We start from the raw sequence: 15036 nt of genomic DNA on the forward strand, positions 1-15036 counted from the left end.
TCTGGAACAGGTCAAGGAAATGAGACTAACAAAAAACGTACGTAGCTGCTGGAATACTTAACTTTAATCCATAATTGGTGAACATCGCTCTTGACGGTACATGTTTTACAGCATCAATAGTAACTGGTAATGGCGCCTTGCTAGGTCGTAGCAAATGACGTAGCTAAAGGCTATGCTAACTATCGTCTCGGCAATTGAGAGCGTATTTTGTCAGTGAACCATCGCTAGCAAAGTCGGCTGTACAACTGGGGCGAGTGCTAGGAAGTCTCTCTAGACCTGCCGTGTGGCGGCGCTCGGTCTGCAATCACTGATAGTGGCGACACGCGGGTCCGACGTATACTAACGGACCGCGGCCGATTTAAAGGCTACCACCTAGCAATTGTAGTGTCTGGCGGTGACCTCACAGTTTCCTCACTGCCTTCTCTGCTCTTGCGTTCCGCACCTTCGTTCCGGCGCCTGTGGTTACACCAGAACAATATCTGTTAGAAAGACTCCATCGATGTCCTTTTGGCAACGCATACAACAATGGTACCGCAAATCGCTTTTATTTATTTCGCCAGACTGAGACATTTTAAACAGTTCTTTCCTCCTGGAGCAACAGTCAAATGTAGATTTTGAACTGACTGGTTGTGTCACAAGGAACCTCGAACTGACGCACCTTAGTTACGTGAGGCAGTAGTTCGGAAGGAGTTTGTGCACTTACATGGAGTGACACTTATACGGAGAGGGAATGTGTTGAATTTTGGACTGAGCGGGGGATACTGTCACTAGTGGAGAGGGTTTCAAGATGTAGGATGCACCGGCCTGTCCGCCGCTATATCTACGACATATTCTGGGGGCGGGGGAGAGGGGGGACAAAGTCCATTTCCTGCACTAAGCCGGCCGAAGTGGCCGTGCGGTTAAAGGCGCTGCAGTCTGGAACCGCAAGACCGCTACTGTCGCAGGTTCGAATCCTGCCTCGGGCATGGATGTTTGTGATGTCCTTAGGTTAGTTAGGTTTAACTAGTTCTAAGTTCTAGGGGACTAATGACCTCAGAAGTTGAGTCCCATAGTGCTCAGAGCCATTTGAACCATTTTTTGAACCTGCACTAAGTTCCCTGTTCCAGCACCAGTTCATACTGCGTGTGGCTTTCTCCCAGAATCCAGTACTGCAGCTGATCTCTGGTAGGTAGTGTTCCGTGTTTTAGTGCTGAGATGATGGAGTGCACTGAGAATACCAAAGGAAGCCTTAAGTGATTTACAACGGGCACCAAACAAACACGAAGTGGTTTACTGGCGTTGTGTAAACTTTGAAAACAATAAATGCAAAGGAAGATTATTAGGGGAAGTGGAAGGTAGCCAATTTCGTAATTCCAAATGAAGCGGCAAGTGAAGTGCGAAAACATTTTTTCAGCGCAAAGTGGCGGGCAATAGAAACAGACGCTACAGTTTCATCAGTTTACGTTGAAGAAGTAGGGCAGCTCTTTAATCGAGAGTACGACTTAGTAACATCATTATCAGCACACAGAAGTGTGAAACAATCGTTAACATTCACATTGCACGAAAATATATGGGAACTACACAAGATCTCACCTATTCTGTAGGAATACTTTTCCAAGAAAATAATTTACTGGTAGCAGTTGTAGATGATAACAGATACTTTCAGATGATAACAGAGGACCGAATGACGGAATACTGGTTTTTGCCAGCGAAAAGGGAAAAATGTGTTTATAAAACTGCGAATCATTCCTTGTGGAAGGAACGTTCAAGAGTTCGAGCAAGCAGTTTGGGCACTTGTTTATACTCGACGCAGACCTTCATAATTCTTCGGAGGAAACAAAAACCACTTCAGTATTTACGCTTTTCCGCCAAATAAAAAGTGAGAAACATATTAATCTTTTTTTAAAGCTATTAAAACTAACGTGCCTGGATGAAAACCCGCTTCTCTGATGACGGATTTCGAAGTTGCCGTCTCCCAAGCAGCTAACAGTGTATTTTCTGGAACTGAGGTTACTAGCTGCAGTTATCATCTTAATCAATGTTTGTGGAAACAAGTTCAATATTGTGGTTTCGTTCTACTCTGTAAGGAAAACGTGGAAATACTCTGTCGCATGAGAATGTGTTCTGCTCTAGCACATCTTTCCATGGAAATGTTGGGTGATGGTCGCCTGTGTATTCACGACAGTACACCTGAAAATCAAAATCTTCAGGACTTTGATGACTATCTAGTGGACCAGTGGATCGATAACGAACACATGCCAAGAGATATGTTGAATAGCAGTTGAAGGCGCCATCACACTAACAACGCCTCAGAAATGATGGAACAGAAGAATAAGTACATTAATATTAAAAGTTTAACCGAATGCTTATTCATTAGTGATAAATCTACGAGAAGATGAGGAGTACCACGGACATCAGTTTGACTGATTAATTTTAAATGTTGATGGGAAAAGAAGAAAAGTCAGCAATGAAGACTGACGAAATGATTGAAAAGGCTTTAAAGACACTTTGAACTCATAGGGTATTAAAATCATTTCTGACTTGTGTAACCTACACACAGAAGTTACAATGATGACTAAAAAGTCAGAATCCATGAACAAATTGTAAATTTTGAAAAGAAGTTTAATATAGTTATTGATAATCTTCTGAATATTGTACAAATTGCAAATAAATTTGATTGGGGATGAAATGAGTTAACCATGTCGTGGTGTTCCCTGGAAACGACATAAAGTTAGCTAGATGTCTTTAGAAATTTGTAAAATATTCTGTAATGAAGATTGACAAGACTATCGCAAACGCCAAGGTTTTTCTGGGGAATAATTGTAGCATTCGCCTTGAGACGTTCTTAGACTCAAAATCTGTATGGATAAACACGGAATCTTTGCTGCGGAAACAGAGGGAAATGACATGCAATTAAATCCATACATTTTCCATTAGAAGAAGGTGAGTAAATTAGAATGAAACTGGTAAGGTCAAAATAAATTATTATAAAAAAGACACTAGTTGCAGTTTTGCAACATTTCAACATATGTTAAAACTAATTTCTAGTAGCACATGAATGCAGCAGGCCTGTTGAGGCTGCAGCTAGATAGGCAAGAGCGCTCAAGCACACTCGCCGCCTGGGTTGTGAGAACTCACGGTAGAGTGGGACGGTGAAATGTCGCTACGTAGGGCAGAAAGGCCGACTAGTAGCGCAGGAGATGTGCAAACAATATTCTGTCTTCAGACGAATGACCATAATTAGATTTGGAGAAGCCTTAGTTACGAACAAACAGTTTATGCGGCGCATTGCTTAAGGGGAGACTCCACCCAAAAATTTAAGTTTTCTTCTATTCAGTTTTTTTTACTCACAAGACAATTGTCACATGCCAGATTTTCAGTTACATTCACAAGACATCGTTCAACTGTCTTGTGCATTCAAATTATGAGAAATATTAATAATTTGTTTTCAGTGTTTGTTTCAAATTTCAGCCTTAAATTTTCTCTAATTGTCGATGCTTAAATGTGATGAGAGAATATACAAATTACGTTTTCTTTAATATTAATGCATAGAAATATGTAAACAAATCAGAACTACTTCCTGCAAAAATTTTATTTAGGTTGATTGATGTTTATGATAAAGTTGGCATTGAGTTCAGAAAACAAAGTTATAGTAAAATGGATTTTAACATTTTACCAAAAAATGAATGTGGCTGCAAGACATACAGCTGTTAAAATTCAGTGGGACCATAGCGTTTTACCTTCCTGCTGATATGAGGCTTCTTCATCAGTTCAGGGTACCATTTTTCCTGAAGTTTCTGAATAAAAGTGTACTCACAGTCCTCTTGAGGAGGTTCAGTGGTAGGAATATCTGATTGTAAGCCAATGCCTGTTTTCCTGGACTTTGTTGACTGTACTGGACAGAACTTCAGTGTATTCCTTAAATTCATATTTACACAGTCAGCAGGCAAAGTAATTGATTTCCGCTGACTGGCTTCCAATCGTTTCGCTTCAGTTTAGCAGGAATTCTTGCAACTTGCTTTTCCCAGTTTGAGTAGGCGTAAGGATGGTTCTGTTTGATGGTCATAGAAATCAAAATTTACTTTGGCATCTTTCGGTATGCCACAGCCCGTTACGCAGTCAGTATTTCAAACATTTCTTAAACGTACTTGTAATTCGAATACACCAATACGTTTTGGGATCTAAGAACAAACACTCCAAAGATGTGAAATAGTTTCTTTTTTTAAAAAAATGAAGTTTTTGAGCGCAGTGTACTCTTAAATTGCAAAGTAGCGGCTCTTAAAGGGATGAAAAGTAGCATGATGGGCGGGTTAGGAACTTCAGCGCGGTCAGTACACATCAACATCTATGTTTTAGTGCGGGATGCCTCGTCTGTATGTTTATTGTATGCAATGGTGTCTTGAAACTCTTAATGTTCTATTAACGTGCTGTTGTTAAATCTTTCTCGGTATAAGCTCATGACATTATCCACGAAACTCTTCTGTTCCTAATGTTTCGTACAGAACTGTGCTGGACATCTTCAGAACCGTTGCTCCTATGTTGAATCCTCCCTCTGAAGATATCCAGTGCAGTTCTTGACGAAGCGTTACGAACAGAAGGGTTTCTCAGACCACGACCTTATACCGCGAAAGGTTTACCACTAGCAGTGTCATCTGGTCGTGAAAGCCTTCATTGTATTTATATACTTCGAAACTTTGAACACGACGAAAGCATTCAGTTTACAACAACGCTACAACAGATTTCCATGCAAAAGATTAAAAAAATCGTACCCTTTTAAGAAACATGACGAAGGAAGTATTCATCATACGGGAGCAGAGAAAATAACGACTCAATAATTTTTTCAACATCTTTACTATGAAAATACAGTTTTGTTTTCAGAAGGAACGCTCAGCGAGGAATCTACGGTTAGATGAAGTCACCATACTGCTTTTGAGGTTGCAAAGAATTTCATAGTTTCACTGATTTTCGGGTTATGTTGACAGTGTGGGAACTCTGCTACAGCTAGAAATTATGCACCTACAGTGTCCATGAACCATGGACTTTGTTGTTGGTGGGGAGGCTTGCGTGCCTCAGCGATACAGATGGCCGTACCGTAGGTGCAACCACAACGGAGGGGTATGAGAGGCCAGACAAACATGTGGTTCCTGAAGAGGGGCAGCAGCCTTTTCGGTAGTTGCAGGGGCAGCAGTCTGGATGATCAACAGATCTGGCCTTGTAACATTAACCAAAACAGCCTTGCTGTGCTGGTACTGCGAACGGCTGAAAGCCAGGGGAAACTACAGCCGTAATTTTTCCCGAGGTCATGCAGCTTTACTGTATGATTAAATGATGATGGCGTCCTCTTGGGTAAAATATTCCGGAGGTAAAATAGTCCCCATTCGGATCTTCTGGCGGGGACTACTCAAGAGGGCGTCGTTATCAGCCTATATTGGGAGAAAGAAAACTGGCGTTCTACGGATCGGAGCGTGGAATGTCAGATCCCTTAATCGGGCAGGTAGGTTAGAAAATTTAAAAAAGGAAATGGATAGGTTAAAGTTAGATATAGTGGCGATTAGTGAAGTTCGGTGGCAGGAGGAACAAGACTTTTGGCCAGGTGATTACAGGGTTATAAATACAAAATCAAATAGGGGTAATGCAGGAGTAGGTTTAATAATGAATAAAAAAATAGGAGTGCGGGTTAGCTACTACAAACAGCATAGTGTACGCATTATTGTGGCCACGATAGACACAAAGCCCATGCCTACTACAGTAGTACAAGTTTATATGCCAACTAGCTCTGCAGATGATAAAGAAATTGATGAAATGTATGACGAGATAAAAGAAATTATTCAGGTAGTGAAGGGAGACGAAAATTTAATAGTCATGGGTGACTGGAATTCGTCAGTAGGAAAAGGGAGAGAAGGAAACATAGTAGGTGAATATGGATTGGGGGGATGAAATGAAAGAGGAAGCCGCCTTGTAGAATGTTCCACAGAGCATAACTTAATCATAGCTAACACTTGGTTCAAGAACCATTAAAAGAAGGTTGTATACCTGGAAGAATCCTGGAGATACTAAAAGGTATCAGATTATATAATGGTAAGACAGAGATTTAGGAACCAGGTTTTAACATGTAAGATATTTCCAGCGGCAGATGTGGATTCTGGCCGCAATCTATTGGTTATGAACTGCAGATTGAAACTGAAGAAACTGCAAAAAGGTGGGAATTTAAGGAGATGGGACCTGGATAAACTGAAAGAACCAGAGGTTGTAGAGAGTTTCAGAGAGAGCATAAGGGAACTATTGACAGGAATGGGGGAAGGAAATACAGTAGAAGAAGAATGGGTAGCTCTGAGGGATGAAGTACTGAAGGCAGCAGACGATCAAGTAGGTAAATAGACGAGGGCTAATAGAAATCCTTGGGTAACAGAAGAAATATTGAATTTAATTGATGAAAGGAGAAAATATAAAAATGCAGTAAATGAAGCAGGCAAATAGGAATACAAACGTCTCAAAAATGAGATCGACAGGAAGTGCAAAATGGCTAAGCAGGGATGGCTAGAGGACAAATGTAAGGATGTAGAGGCTTGTCTCACTAGGCGTAAGATAGATACTGCCTACAGGAAAATTAAAGAGACCTTTGGAGAGAAGAGAACCACTTGTATGAATATCAAGAGCTCAGATGGCAACCCAGGTCTAAGCAAAGAAGGGAAGGCAGAAATGTGGAAGGAGTATATAGAGGGTTTATACAAGGGCGCTGTACTTGAGGACAATATTATGGAAATGGAAGAGGATGAAGATGAAGACGAAATGGGAGATAAGATACTGCGTGAAGAGTTTGATAGAGCACTGAAAGACCTGAGTCGAACCAAGGCCCCGGGGGTAGACAACATTCCAATAGAACTACTGATGGCCTTGGGAGAGCCAGTCATGACAAAACAATGCCATCTGGTGAGCAAGATGTATGAGACAGACGAAATACCCTCAGACTTCAAGAGGAATATAATAATTCCAATCCCAAAGAAAGCGGGTGTTGACAGATGTGAAAATTACTGAACTATCAGTTTAATAAGTCACAGCTGCAAAATACTAACGCGAATTCTTTACAGACGAATGGAAAAACTGGTAGAAGCGGACCTCGGGGAAGATCAGTTTGGATTCCGTAGAAATGTTGGAACACGTGAGGCAATACTAACCTTACGACTTATCTTAGAAGAAAGATTAAGAAAAGGCAAACCTACGTTTATAGCATTTGTAGACTTAGAGAAAGCTTTTGACAATGTTAACTGGAATACTCTCTTTCAAATTCTGAAGGTGGCAGGGGTAAAATACATGGAGCGAAAGTCTATTTACAATTTGTACAGAAACCATATGGCAGTTATAAGAGTCGAGGGACATGAAAGGGAAGCAGTGGTTGGGAAGGGAGTGAGACAGGGTTATAGCCTCTCCCCGTTGCTATTCAATCTGTATATTGAGCAAGCAGTAAAGGAAACGAAAGAAAAGTTCGGAGTAGGTATTAAAATCCATGGAGAAGAAATAAAAACTTTGAGGTTCGCCGATGACATTGTAATTCTGTCAGGGTTAGCATTGGACTTGGAAGAGCAGTTGAACGGAATGGACAGTGTCTTGAAAGGAGGGTGTAAGATGAATATCAACAAGAGCAAAACAAGGATAATGGAATGTAGTCGAATTAAGTCGGGTGATGCTGAGGGAATTAGATTAGGAAACGAGACACTTAAAGTAGTAAATGAGTTTTGCTGTTTAGGGAGTAAAATAACTGATGATGGTCGAAGTAGAGAGGATATAAAGTGTAGACTGGCAATGACAAGGAAATCGTTCCTGAAGAAGAGAAATTTGTTAACATCGAGTATAGATTTAAGAGTCAGGAAGTCGTTTCTGAAAGTATTTGTATGGAGTGTAGCCATGTATGGAAGTGAAACATGGACGATAACTAGTTTGGACAAGAAGAGAATAGAAGCTTTCGAAATGTGGTGCTACAGAATACTGCTGAAGATAAGGTGGGTAGATCACGTAACTAATGAGGAGGTATTAAATAGGATTGGGGAGAAGAGAAGTTTGTGGCACAACTTGACTATAAGAAGGGATTGGTTGGTAGGACATGTTTTTAAGCATCAAGGGATCACAAATTTAGTATTGGAGGGCAGCGTGGAGGGTAAAAATCGTAGAGGGAGACCAAGAGATGGATACACTAAGCATATTCAGAAGGATGTAGGTTGCAGTAGGTACTGGGAGATGAAGATGCTTGCACAGGATAGAGTAGCATGGAGAGCTGCATCAAACCAGTCTCAGGACTGAAGACCACAACAACAGTGTAACGTTTGCGTGATTAGTTTCGTAGCGAATTTAGTCTTGTAGACTTATGTTCACCCAAACTGAATTTTCACAACTTTACAAATATGTAGCTACGATTACGTCCAAGTTTAGACTTACATGTACATGCTGCTTTTTTACGCAACAAAGAGAATGAAATCCACCCACAGAAACCCACTGGCAGACTTCAATTAGCATTACTCGAAAAATAATAACAGACATTGATTCTTTAGTGAGAAGCAACATAAGTTATATTCGTTGAAATTCTGTGTTTAATGTTTAATTAAAACTGTAACGAAATATAAATTTGCGTGTTTCAATTTCGTCCTGAAACGGCAGTCATCATGAGGCCGCAACAGTCGTAAGAAATATCATGTTTCTTACGTAGCTGTCCCCATTCTTTTCATCACAATAAATTCAACTTCTCTTTTTAGAGGGTTTGAATTTCACTGTCAGTTCTCATTAATACAACAATCTTAAGCTTAAATCTGCCACTAAACGCGTTAATGAGCCACCCTGCAGTGACACATGGTTTTTCACTGCTGTGGTGTTGGCGTGAGCCAGCTCACACAAGCTGCTCTGCTAATCTGCAAGATTTCTTTGCGTGCCTGTGCCTGTGAAAAGCCGGTTAGCCCGGCAAGAGTCTCGAGCTCCGTCCAAGTGTCACTCCGTGCGAGTGTCAGTCCGTGCGAGTGTTCCACCCATGTTCGGAAGTGAGTCGCTATGGCCAGTGGCGAGTACGCGAGTGGTGGTCATTATGCGTTCGTGCAGTCTCACAGTGACAATATACACTCCTGGAAATTGAAATAAGAACACCATGAATTCATTGTCCCAGGAAGGAGAAACTTTATTGACACATTCCTCGGGTCAGATACATCACATGATCACACTGACAGAACCACAGGCACATGGAGACGATCGTAGAGATGCTGGATGTAGTCCTGTGGAACGGCTTGCCATGCCATTTCCACCTGGCGCCTCAGTTGGACCAGCGTTCGTGCTGGACGTGCAGACCGCGTGAGACGACGCTTCATCCAGTCCCAAACATGCTCAATGGCGGACAGATCCGGAGATCTTGCTGGCCAGGGTAGTTGACTTACACCTTCTAGAGCACGTTGGGTGGCACGGGATACATGCGGACGTGCACTGTCCTGTTGGAACAGCAAGTTCCCTTGCCGGTCTAGGAATGGCAGAACGATGGGTTCGATGACGGTTTGGATGTACCGTGCACTATTCAGTGTCCCCTCGACGATCACCAGTGGTGTACGACCAGTGTAGGAGATCGCTCCCCACACCATGATGCCGGGTGTTGGCCCTGTGTGCCTCGGTCGTATGCAGTCCTGATTGTGGCGCTCACCTGCACGGCGCCAAACACGCATACGACCATCATTGGCACCAAGGCAGAAGCGACTCTCATCGCTGAAGACGACACGTCTCCATTCGTCCCTCCATTCACGCCTGTCGCGACACCACTGGAGGCGGGCTGCACGATGTTGGGGCGTGAGCGGAAGACGGCCTAACGGTGTGCGGGACCGTAGCCCAGCTTCATGGAGACGGTTGCGAATGGTCCTCGCCGATACCCCAGGAGCAACAGTGTGCCTAATTTGCTGGGAAGTGGCGGTGCGGTCCCCTACGGCACTGCGTAGGATCCTACGGTCTTGGCGTGCATCCGTGCGTCGCTGCGGTCCGGTCCCAGGTCGAAGGGCACGTGCACCTTCCGCCGACCACTGGCGACAACATCGATGTACTGTGGAGACCTCACGCCCCACGTGTTGAGCAATTCGGCGGTACGTCCACCCGGCCTCCCGCACGCCCACTATACGCCCTCGCTCAAAGTCCGTCAACTGCACATACGGTTCACGTCCACGCTGTCGCGGCATGCTACCAGTGTTAAGGACTGCGATGGAGCTCCGTATGCCACGGCAAACTGGCTGACACTGACGGCGGCGGTGCACAAATGCTGCGCAGCTAGCGCCATTCGACGGCCAACACCGCGGTTCCTGGTGTGTCCGCTGTGCCGTGCGTGTGATCATTGCTTGTACAGCCCTCTCGCAGTGTCCGGAGCAAGTATGGTGGGTCTGACACACCGGTGTCAATGTGTTCTTTTTTCCATTTCCAGGAGTGTATTTCTGAAGCAATTTCATCAGCTATCAGTGTCATTAATCACTCATCAAGAATCTGCGGGTCTGCGAGCGGCAACATCCGCAATTGTTTCTGTAGTGGTGAATGAAGAGGATATGCCGCTTCAAAAGAATGGGCAGAAACGAGACAACACGACAGTTTAGGAAGACAGAGAAACAAAGAAACGTCTGAAGGCGGCGGGAGGACAGGTCAAGCAAGCTAGAAGCGTAGAGTGCGAGAAAAAGGTTGCGGAACGCGCTAGCTGCATCTCTGGTGTCAGTCCAACGGCAACACGAGAGGCAGCTGAAGTACACAGCAACAGTTTAATACCATTTCAGTGATTATGTTTGTAACACTGGAAGGTTGTCCCCAGTGTCAGCGGGCAAACTTTACCATCGCATGGATGTCGGAATTAGCAGCAGTGTCAGCCATGTAGTACCTGCCAAGGATAAAAGTACTGAAATTGAAGTTGCTCTGTCTTATTTACCAGTAACTTTGGGTCACAGTCTACTATTTCAATGAATAATCTGAAGGCATATATACCCAGATTTGTGAATACAGGGGAAGAAATATTCATAATATTCTTACATCTACATCTACATCTATACTCCGCGAGCCACCTTACGGTGTGTGGCGGAGGGTACTTATTGTACCACTATCTGATCCCCCCTTCCCTGTTCCATTCACGAATTGTGCGTGGGAAGAACGACTGCTTGTAAGTCTCCGTATTTGCTCTAATTTCTCGGATCTTTTCGTTGTGATCATTACGCGAGATATATGTGGGCGGTAGTAATATGTTGCCCATCTCTTCCCGGAATGTGCTCTCTCGTAATTTCGATAATAAACCTCTCCGTATTGCGTAACGCCTTTCTTGAAGTGTCCGCCACTGGAGCTTGTTCAGCATCTCCGTAACGCTCTCGCGCTGACTAAATGTCCCCATGACGAATCGCGCTGCTTTTCGCTGGATCATGTCTATCTCTTCTATTAATCCAACCTGGTAAGGGTCCCATACTGATGAGCAATACTCAAGAATCGGACGAACAAGCGTTTTGTAAGCTACTTCTTTCGTCGATGAGTCACATTTTCTTAGAATTCTTCCTATGAATCTCAACCTGGCGCCTGCTTTTCCCACTATTTGTTTTATGTGATCATTCCACTTCAGATCGCTCCGGATAGTAACTCCTAAGTATTTTACGGTCGTTACCGCTTCCAATGATTTACCACCTATGGCATAATCGTACTGGAATGGATTTCTGCCCCTATGTATGCGCATTATATTACATTTATCTACGTTTAGGGAAAGCTGCCAGCTGTCGCACCATGCATTAATCCTCTGCAGGTCTTCCTGGAGTACGTACGAGTCTTCTGATGTTGCTACTTTCTTGTAGACAACCGTGTCATCTGCAAATAGCCTCACGGAGCTACCGATGTTGTCAACTAAGTCATTTATGTATATTGTAAACAATAAAGGTCCTATCACGCTTCCCTGCGGTACTCCCGAAATTACCTCTACATCTGCAGATTTTGAACCGTTAGGAATGACAAGTTGTGTTCTTTCTTCTAGGAAATCCTGAATCCAATCACAAACCTGGTCCGATATTCCGTAAGCTCATATTTTTTTCACTAAACGTAAGTGCGGAACAGTATCAAATGCCTTCCTGAAGTCCAGGAATACGGCATCAATCTGCTCGCCAGTGTCTACGGCACTGTGAATTTCTTGGGCAAATAGGGCGAGCTGAGTTTCACATGATCTCTGTTTGCGGAATCCATGTTGGTTATGATGAAGGAGATTTGTATTATCTAAGAACGTCATAATACGAGAACACAAAACATGTTCCATTATTCTACAACAGATTGACGTAAGCGAAATAGGCCTATAATTATTCGCATCTGATTTATGACCCTTCTTGAAAATGGGAACGACCTGCGCTTTCTTCCAGTCGCTAGGTACTTTACGTTCTTCCAGCGATCTACGATAAATTGCTGATAGAAAGGGGACAAGTTCTTTAGCATAATCACTGTAGAATCTTAAGGGTATCTCGTCTGGTCCGGATGCTTTTCCGCTACTAAGTGATAGCAGTTGTTTTTCAATTCCGATATCGTTTATTTCAATATTTTCCATTTTGGCGTCCGTGCGACGGCTGAAGTCAGGGACCGTGTTACGATTTTCCGCAGTGAAACAGTTTCGGAACACTGAATTCAGTATTTCTGCCTTTCTTCGGTCGTCCTCTGTTTCGGTGCCATCGTGGTCAACGAGTGAGTGAATAGGGGATTTAGATCCGCTTACCGATTTTACATATGACCAAAACTTTTTAGGGTTCTTGTTTAGATTGTTTGCCAATGTTTTATGTTCGAATTCGTTGAATGCTTCTCTCATTGCTCTCTTTACGCTCTTTTTCGCTTCGTTCAGCTTTTCCTTATCAGCTATGATTCGACTACTCTTAAACCTATGATGAAGCTTTCTTTGTTTCCGTAGTACCTTTCGTACATGATTGTTATACCACGGTGGATCTTTCCCCTCGCTTTGGACCTTAGTCGGTACGAACTTATCTAAGGCGTACTGGACGATGTTTCTGAATTTTTTCCATTTTTGTTCCACATCCTCTTCCTCAGAAATGAACGTTTGATGGTGGTCACTCAGATATTCTGCGATTTGTGCCCTATCACTCTTGTTAAGCAAATATATTTTCCTTCCTTTCTTGGCATTTCTTATTACACTTGTAGTCATTGATGCAACCACTGACTTATGATCACTGATACCCTCTTCTACATTCACGGAGTCGAAAAGTTCCGGTCTATTTGTTGCTATGAGGTCTAAAACGTTAGCTTCACGAGTTGGTTTTCTAACTATCTGCTCGAAGTAATTCTCGGACAAGGCAGTCAGGATAATGTCACAAGAGTCTCTGTCCCTGGCTCCAGTTCTGATTGTGTGACTATCCCATTGTATACCTGGTAGATTTAAGTCTCCCCCTATTACAATAGTATGATTACGAAACTTCTTCACGACGTTCTGCAGGTTCTCTCTGAGGCGCTCAACTACTACGGTTGCTGATGCAGGTGGTCTATAGAAGCATCCGACTATCATATCTGACCCACCTTTGATACTTAACTTAACCCAGATTATTTCACATTCGCATTCGCTAATAACTTCACTGGATATTATTGAATTTTTTACTGCTATAAATACTCCTCCACCATTGGCGTTTATCCTATCCTTGCGGTATATATTCCATTCTGTGTCTAGGATTTCGTTACTGTTCACTTCCGGTTTTAACCAACCTTCCGTTCCTAATACTATATGCGCACTATTTCCTTCAATAAGAGATACTAATTCAGGAACCTTGCCCTGGATACTCCTGCAGTTTACCAATATTACGTTAACTTTTCCTGTTTTTGGTCTCTGAGGTCGGACGTTCTTTATCAACGATGATAATGTCCTCTCTGGTAAGCCGTCAGGTATTTTATCGTTTCGCCCAAGGGGGGGTCCCTCTAACCTAAAAAACCCCCGTGTGCACGCCACACGTACTCTGCTACCCTAGTAGCTGCTTCCGGTGTGTAGTGCACGCCTGACCTGTCTCGGGGGGCCCTACAGTTCTCCACCCAATAACGGAGGTCGATGAATTTGCAACCATTATAGTCGCAGAGTCGTCTGAGCCTCTGGTTTAGACCCTCCACACGGCTCCAAACCAGAGGACCGCGATCGAATCTGGGCACTATGCTGCAGATATTAAGCTCAGCTTGCACTCCGCGCGCGATGCTGGTTGTCTTCACCAAATCAGCCAGCCGCCGGAAGGAACCAAGGATGGCCTCAGAACCCAAGCGGCAGGCGTCATTCGTTCCGACATGTGCTACTACCTGCAGCCGGTCACACCCAGTGCGTTCAATAGCTGCCGGAAGGGCCTCCTCCACATTACGGACGAGACCCCCCGGCAAGCACACCGAGTGCACACTGGCATTCTTCCCCGACCTACCCGCTATTTTCCTGAGGGGCTCCATAACCCGCCTAACGTTGGAGCTCCCTATAACTAATAGGCCCGCCCTCTGTGACTGTCGGGACCTTGCCGGAGAATCGGCCACTGGCCCAACAGGCGAGGCATCCTGTGGTGGCTCGGAAACGATGTCATCACCACTAGGAAGCACCCCGTACCTGTTGGAAAGGGGTAAGGCAGCTGCCACGCGGCCAGATCCCACCTTCGCCTTTCGGCCAGGCACGCGCGAGCCCACCACTGTCCGCCATTCACCCTGGAGTGATGGCTGACCGGTAAGATGCTCACTGCCGGAAGACGCAGCGACATCAGGGGTCCCATGTGATTCCAAGGCCACCGAAGTAGGCATAGGTCTCACCACAGTTGCCCCAACGCCACTACGAGCCGACGCCTGCGCCTCGAGCTCGATGAGCCTAACAGACAAAGCCTCCACCTGCCCCCGAAGAGTGGCCAATTCTCCTTGCGTCCGCTCACAACAACCACAGTCCCTACACATGACTATGTTTACCCTACTCTATACGGTGACAAATTCCCAAGATAATCTTCTGATGAGCTACTCTGATAATCAAGAAACACTCACTGAAATACGAAACGCGAAAACTACGCTAGGTTTTCCCAGAAAAACTATTTAAAAGCTAAG

Source organism: Schistocerca piceifrons, chromosome 2 (assembly GCF_021461385.2).
Source record: "Schistocerca piceifrons isolate TAMUIC-IGC-003096 chromosome 2, iqSchPice1.1, whole genome shotgun sequence".
Classification (NCBI taxonomy): Eukaryota; Metazoa; Arthropoda; class Insecta; order Orthoptera; family Acrididae; genus Schistocerca; species Schistocerca piceifrons.